The following is an 8,366-nucleotide window of genomic DNA, read 5'->3' as shown; positions in this document are numbered from 1 at the left end:
CAAATAGAAGGTTTGCAACAAACGGTGAAATTTCAACAAAAGAAATTGAAAAACTTAAGTCTCAAAGTTTGAATTCGGAGGATAAATTAGTTGTTGTGGATACTAAGAAATTTGTATGGATGCTTCTACTCAAACTGACCTAAGTGCTTTAGTAGACCATTCCACTCAGACTACTTGTGTTTCATCTACTGATTCCTCCACCTAGATCTTGACTGATTCTCTTGAGTGTTCATGTCAAACTGCTGCTACTATAGCTGATGATTATGTGCAATCTGATTTATCTAATGACGAACTTGCACATAGTTTAGTTTTGATATGGTACTACTTTAGGTTTTTCACTTGTGATTCTTTTGAAGAGTTAGATGTTCACCCTAAGCTTAGTGCTAGTATAGGTGTTGATACTTCTACTCTAATTTCTTGTGAAACCAAAGATGTGTCAGTTCAAGTTGAACTAATTCCTGAGACTACCCATAGTGTAAAGTTGGATACCAAGATTCCTGATTTTTCAAAAATCTCTCCGGTTGAATCTTTCACAAAAGATGATTTTGATAAATTCATGGAGGGAGAATATGCTTTTGATTCTGAAACTGAGAATAAGATTGAATCTACCAAAATCAAAATTGAATCAAAAGAGGAATCTTCAAAATTGTTTTGCAAATATCCAACTTCACATTATTCTAAGAAACAAGTTGTTCCAAAACTTGTCAAGATTGAAACAAAGACTGTCAAAAAACCAAGAATCAATAAGTTAAAAACAAAGTGTCCTACCCCGGAAAAGCATGTTAAAACCAAACAAGTTGAGACCATTCCCAAAATCAAATACAACAAAGTGAAACTTCTGGAAATCAATTCAAATGTTTATTCGTCTAGCTCTCAATCTAGTTCATTATCTTTAGTATCTAAAACTAGCTCAATTTTGCTAACATGGATGCTTCAAATGGTGCAACTAGGTATAGGGATAGAAATGGCTGGTTTTCTCACGATAAACCTAAGAAACAAGAAGTTTATGCACCTTCAAAAGAGTCAAAAGATAAAAGTGCTTCAAAACTCTCGTTCTAATCTTCTTAGTGTCAATCCAACAGGTGGAAAGAGCTTGATTAGTGAGTCTAAATGGGTAGCTAAGTCATTAGTACCTAAGATAACTAAAGTTGAGAAAAAGAAGAAAAGGCAAAGGAGAAAAGTGGGTAGTAAGAAGAAGCTTGTTTCTGATGTTTCAAACAATTTATCTTTTAAGTCATCTTTGAAAACAAATGTTAATGATGCCAAGGCAATGCCTTGTGATGTTGTAAACAATGTTAATTCTCGCTCTTATTTGTATGGTTTGAATGGTGGTAGACATGTTACTTTTGATCCGTGTGTTAATATTCGTTTGTTTGATCCAAATGTGCTTGTTGATAATGTGCTTGTTAATAAGTATGTTGATTCGAAAGCATGTTTGTATGCATATCCTAAGTTATATACCCTGCCTGTTTTAACTAACCACAAAGGACCCGTCTTCAAGTGGGTACCTAAAGTCGGTTAAATTTCTTTGATTGCAGGAAATAACCATCTGTGTTTGGATACTCGATTCTGGATGTTCAAAACACATGACTGGCAATAAAGCATTGCTCAAGAACTTTATCGAACGATTCATGGGAACTGTTCGTTTTGGTAATAACAATTTTGCTCCTATCTTAGGCTATGGCGACATTGAACGCAATGGAATTGTCGTTAAGAAAGTTCACTATGTTGAAGGATTAAGTCATAACTTGTTCAGTGTTGGACAATTCTGTGACAACAATCTTCAAGCTCTTTTTCGACAATCCCTTTGCAAAGTTCAAACTCTCGATGGAGTTGACATTTTGTGTGGCGACCGCGATGATAGCCTCTTTACCGTCAATCTTGATGATAACCAGCCAACCGATAATATTTGTCTCATTTCAAAGGCTACTTCAAAGAATTCTTGGTTGTGGCATAGAAGACTTTCTCATCTAAATTTTCCTACCATCAATACTTTGGTCAATAAGCATCTTGTTGAAGGCTTGCCAGACTATAAGTATGAAAGTGAGCATGTCTGTCCTTCTTGTGCCGTTGGGAAGATAAAACGAGCTTCTCATAAACAAAGAAATCTCCAAATTCTTTAGCACCTCTTCATTTACTTCACATGGATCTTTGTGGACCAATGAAAGTTCAAAGCCGAAATGGGAAGAGATACATTTTGGTTATCGTTGATGATTATTCAAGATACACTTGGGTCAAGTTTCTTGCCTCAAAAGATGAAACAACTCAAACTTTGATCGATTTCATCACTTCAACTCAAGTGAATCTTCAACTTCCAGTCCGATACATTCGTTCGGATAATGGAACTGGATTTAAGAATGTCGTGTTTGATGAATTTTGTAAATCTAAAGGCATTACTCACCAATTCTCTGCGGTACGTACCCCACAACAAAATGGTGTCGTTGAAAGGAAAAATCGAACGCTTGTGGAAGCTGCAAGAACCATGCTAGCTTATTCTAAGTTACCTTCCAACTTGTGGGCTGAAGCTGTTGACACTGCTTGTCACACTCAGAATCGGTCCATTGTTAATCAACGTTTTGAGAAGACTCCTTATGAGGTTGTTAACAAACAGAAACCCAACATCAACTATTTTCATATCTTTGGGTGTGTTTGTTATACTCTGAATGATCGGGAAAATCTTGGAAAGTTCGAGAAGAAAGGTGATGAAGGTTACTTTGTTGGTTATTCCAAGACATTAATTGCCTATCGAATCTACAATCGCCAAACAAATATGATTCAAGAAACAATGAATGTTTGGTTTGATGAGATGTCGGGCATGATTTTCGAGCAAGAAAGTTTGCTACCAACAAATAATGGTCCAAGTGATTCAAGTACTTCATCAAGGACTTCTACTTTAGCATCCAAATTCAAGAAGTTTCCAGCTCCAACGAGTGATGAGTTAGACATTCTTTTTGAAGAATTCTACAATTCAAAACCAATTCATGATGAGGAACCTCAAGTCATCATTTAACCAATTCCAAACAATGATCCAGTTCCTGACAACCTTCATGAATCATCATCAAGTTCATCTGAGCAAAATGCTACTTCTTCAAGTAGTAGTTCTTCATCCTCTTCTAATGATTCTTCTTCTCAATCCTCTCCTGATAATTCTTCTCCAATGAATGTTCAAGAACAACCTACCTAATTTACCCAGACTACCAATCCGATAAACACTCCAAATGTATATGTGCCTCTTGATTTCGATCATCCATCTTACGAGGAAGCTGTTCTACCAAGCTATGATTCCATCTCTCAGCAAAACTCTGGTTTTAATGATGATGATGTTGATGTCAATCAACAAGATCCTCTTCCTCATGATCGCAAATAGTCACGTATGCGAAAAGATCATCCTACAGATAAAATTATTGGAGATCCACAAGCCGGAGTAACTACTCGTACTTCAGTGAATGAGTCTCTGGTTGCACTTTCTCTTAGCAACATTGAACCCAAAACTGTTTCTGAAGCTCTTCGAGATCCAAAATGGGTCAAAGCTATGCAAGACGAACTCGCTCAGTTTGAAAGACTGAAAGTATGGAGACTAGTTCCAAATCCAAGGAAAAATGAACCTATTGGCACAAAATGGATTTTCAAGAACAAGAAGGATGAGAATGGAGTGGTAGTAAGGAACAAAGCAAGATTAGTTGCAAAGGGTTATTGCCAACAACCTGGTGTTGATTTCGACGAAACTTTTGCTCCAGTTGCAAGAATGGAAGCCATTCGGATTTTCTTAGCTTATGCTGCATTCAGAAACTTCACTGTGTTTCAAATGGATGTGAAGACAGCTTTCTTGAATGGTGATCTCAAAGAAGAAGTTTACGTTGAACAACCAGAAGGTTTTGTTGATCCCAAAAGACCAAACCATGTCTACAGGTTAGACAAGGCTCTCTACGGTCTTAAGCAAGCACCCTGAGCATGGTATGATTCCTTATCTACTTTCTTGATTAGAGGTGGCTTTACCAAAGGCACAATTGACCCTACCCTATTCATTCGCAAACAAGGTAAGCATGTTCTTCTTGTCCAAATATATGTTGATGACATTATCTTTGGGTCAACCAGTCAAACATTTTGTCAAACTTTTCATCTCTAATGGTTAATCATTTTGAAATGAGCATGATTGGGGAAATGAACTACTTTTTGGGTCTTCAAATCAAACAATTACCAAATGGTATTTTCGTATCACAAGGTAAGTATATTCATGACATGTTGAAAAAGTTTGATATGACTACTTGTTCTTCAATTTCAACTCCAATGGCTGCTCGTACAAGTATTAATGCTGATAAAAATGGGAAACCATTTGACCAAAAGAGATATAGAAGTATGATTGGTTCATTGTTGTATCCAGCATCTCGCCCAGATATAATGTTTGCAACATGTATGTGTGCTAGGTATCAAGCTGCTCCAACTGATTTACATTTTCAAGCTGTGAAACGAATATTTCGTTATCTGAAGGGTACACCCAATTTAGGTCTCTTGTATCCAAGGGATACTGGATTCAATTTAACTGCCTATTCAGATGCAGATCATGCAGGTTGTAAGCTTGATCGCAAGAGCACTTCTGGTACTTTACAATTTTTGGGTGATAAAATTGTGAGTTGGTCTTCCAAGAAACAAAATTGTGTGTCACTATCAACAGCTGAAGCTGAATATGTGGCTGCGGCTAGTTGTTGTGCTCAAGTGTTGTGGATGAAGACTCAACTTACTGATTATGGTCTGAAATATGATCATATTCCCATCTATTGTGACTCTCAAAGTGCCATTGCTATTGCAGTCAACTCAGTAAACCACTCTCGATCAAAGCATATTGATGTGAGATATCATTTTCTCAAAGATCATATTGAGAAAGGTGATATCGAGCTCTACTTTGTGGGAACTGACTATCAGCTTGCAGATTTGTTCACTAAACCACTGGATGAGAAAAGGTTTAACTTTCTTATCTCTAAGCTTGGCATGTTAAATCTTGAACCTTAACTTATTTTGTTCTTGATACATTCTTGAAAAACAAAATACAAAATTTGAAAAGACAAAATCAAATACAAAATATAAAATTTTGAAAAATAACAAAAAGATTTTCTTAATTTTTTTCTTTTTCAAAGTGGCTTGCATATATTCTGTATGCAACCCGTTCTTCATTGAGCTATTTATTTCAAAATGGCTTATGCATACTCTGTGCATAATCCGTTCTTATTTGAAATTATTTATATTTCAAAGTTGGTATAAAATGTGTTGTTATACATATAGATTGATATAAGATAACGCGGAATTGAACGCCTTTGTGTACTTCCAAGTGGTTTATATGAATATGTATGTGTAATGGCAATCTTTCATTTGTTTAAAATTGCAAACAATTCTCTTCAAGAGTCTTGATGTTGTTGCAAACAACTTCAAATTTTTCAAATGAATTTCATGTTTCAAAAAACACTCAATTGTTGATATGGGAAGCAAAGGATTGAACGCCTTTGTGTACTCCCAAGTTGTCTCATCTTGAACAATTGATTGAGTTAAATTTGTGCTTAAATGTTTTATTTCGATCCAACTTGTTGATGTAAGATGCAAAGGATTGAACGTCTTTGTGTACTCCCTAGTAGTCTTACTATGAACATTGTTGTTGACGCAAAAATTTGTGTTTCTTAAAATCTTGTTCACTTTTAGACTCTCAAATTTTACTCTAGTTGACTTCACAAAACCCATTTTTGCTCTACCTTTCTATGAAAAACATTTTTGATCTACCTTTGCATAGATTAAGGGGGAGTTTTGTGATTTCAAACCTTTGTCAAACTTCAAATGTGTTTTTAAATCATTTTTTTTCACATTTGATGATTTTCAAAAGATTTTCTCCAAAGGAAGTTCGGTGTTTAGTTTGCACATGAGCAACTAGGTTTTCTCAAAATTTACTCCATGGACTTCATCATCGCCGATGAGTTCTAACCCCGGAGTATTCACTTCTTTCGTTAGATAGTGAGGGTATTTTGAGTGATGATGATTTCGTGCAACTAGGATGGAGGGAGTAAAGTTTAAAAGTGAGAGGTTATGGTGATATGTTGTGAGAAAAGGGTTAAAAGAAATGATACCCTTCCCTAAAACTCTCAAATCGCCGGGTACAACACATTTCTATCGGATGTCATTTGTTGATATCTTGATAAAGACTTCATGAACCCAGTGAAGCGATGCACATCTTTACCTAACCACTAAAGTGTTTCTTAACAAATGCTTGTTTCATTTCTCACGGAGATTTTTCACATCTCTATTGACTCTTCATTTGGAAGATGTTGATATTGAAAAAGGGAGACATTCTGCTCCAGTCCCCGACTTCATTTGATCACGTTGTGTCTAGAGCTATCTTGCTTGATCATTATTTTAATCCTTATTCATTTTTCTTAAGACACATTTGAGTCATATCTTTGTGATATTATTGCATATCTATGTGATATAGCCGGAACATTTGTAGTGATATCTTAATTGATATTCCACAATGATCAAATGGAAATCCTACCAATGCTAACATATTTTCCAACATTGAACGTAGGTCTCATAATTACATTTATGTGATTATTGAGTGAACGAGAAGTCTATCAGTGACCTCGGATGTTTCCTAACAAGTCTTTAAGGAGAATAGATTGTGGTTATCGAACGCCTTAGGTGACACTGACCATGATTACTATTCTTTGAAGCAATCTCGTAGTTGAAAAGCTACAAGACCGAACTATGTTAGAAAATTGCTTTGTGCATAATTCAATGATACATAGGAAATCCGAAAAATGTCATACATTTCTTTCGGTCATTTCATTAATCCTTTTGATTTTTGAACATGTTAACGGATCATCCTTATCCGGTTTTTCCATTTCTCATCTCACCAACACAAAAACCACCAATATCTTACTATAACATTTGTATCAACAACGTCAACCCTACATTTTAGTTATCCTTAGGATTCTTTGGATTAGTACTATTGAATTGGGTTGATGTGTTGCTGTTTGATAAATCTCCATGCAAATCTAGTTTTACCTTGTGATATTTCTTTTCGTATTCGATCAATCAATGTTTGCATAATGACATTGGTTCCCAACTTTGTCATTATGAGGGGAGAGAAAGATTATGATTGATTGAGAAAGAAAATCTTTGAGCTTGATTTGTGCAAACATGGAGTTAGTAAGAAGGTTGTAGTGAGTGTATGGAGGTTACGGATAAAAGATAAGAGAGAATATTTAGTGTATGGGATTGATGGGAAAATTTGCAATTAATAGAAATTCAGTCAATTGAGCTCAGATTTTCAAATTTGAGTTGTTCATTTTATAAATTGAGTTCTTGACTTGAAAAAGGATAATTACAAAGATAAGGATATGATGTTCAAAGATGCTCCAAAATGCTTACACTCATGAATTGAGGGGGAGCATGATTAATTCAAGGTGTTTAAGTCAAAATGCCAAAGATCAAAGCTACAAAAGTTGAAAGATTGATTGGAAGATTCAAGACAAAGAAGTAAAACTTCGAAAGAGTCTTCATCAACACATTTCATTCAAGATCTTCAAAGTCATATAATAATACTTGATCAAGAAGCTTCAATGCATATATCAAGGGGAGAGTTTAAGTTTTTGATACTTCATTCCAAGGAAACAAATTTTCATTCAAAATCGAAGATTGAAGAACCAAAGCCAAATTTATACCTTCCGCACTTCAAAAGACAACTCTGATTCACGGTTCAACAATTTTCAAAGATTCTAGACTCATTCATTTTATTCTCTGTTCAAAAAGAACATTGAGAATTTCATCATGTTTTAACTACAAGAAGTCCAAGACCAAGATTGATTCAAGTTCTCCAGAGACAATGAGAAAGCTTTGAAGACTTGTTTCATCACACCAATTGTCTTCACCAAGGGGGAGAATGTTAGAAATCCAAAAATAGTGATAAATTGTAATTTAAGTTAGTGGACGTTGTTGTTGTTAAGATATGGTGAAATGATTCTAAGGATGAGGGACTAGGAGTGTCAATTAGCTTAATTGTAGATTTAGACTATAAATACCCTCAACTCCTTAGAAATCATAAGCCTTTAATCCATTTTGACATACAACTTATTCAGATCGTCTCTCTCTCTCTCTCTTGAAAATCACACACACTAAACACACCAAGAACACACACAATTGAACTGCCATTGTTGAGATCGAATCAATTGCAGAAATCGTGTTATTACAATATATATATAAGTATTTTACAAAGGGGATCTCCAAATAGGGGGGAGATCTTAGATCTAGATCAAAAGAAAGGGGAGATCTTCAGATCTAGATGGAGGCACATGAACGTATTGTTTGGGTACATTCCCATCTTTAATAAA

Source organism: Erigeron canadensis, chromosome 2 (assembly GCF_010389155.1).
Source record: "Erigeron canadensis isolate Cc75 chromosome 2, C_canadensis_v1, whole genome shotgun sequence".
Classification (NCBI taxonomy): Eukaryota; Viridiplantae; Streptophyta; class Magnoliopsida; order Asterales; family Asteraceae; genus Erigeron; species Erigeron canadensis.
This window is presented reverse-complemented; position numbering follows the sequence as displayed.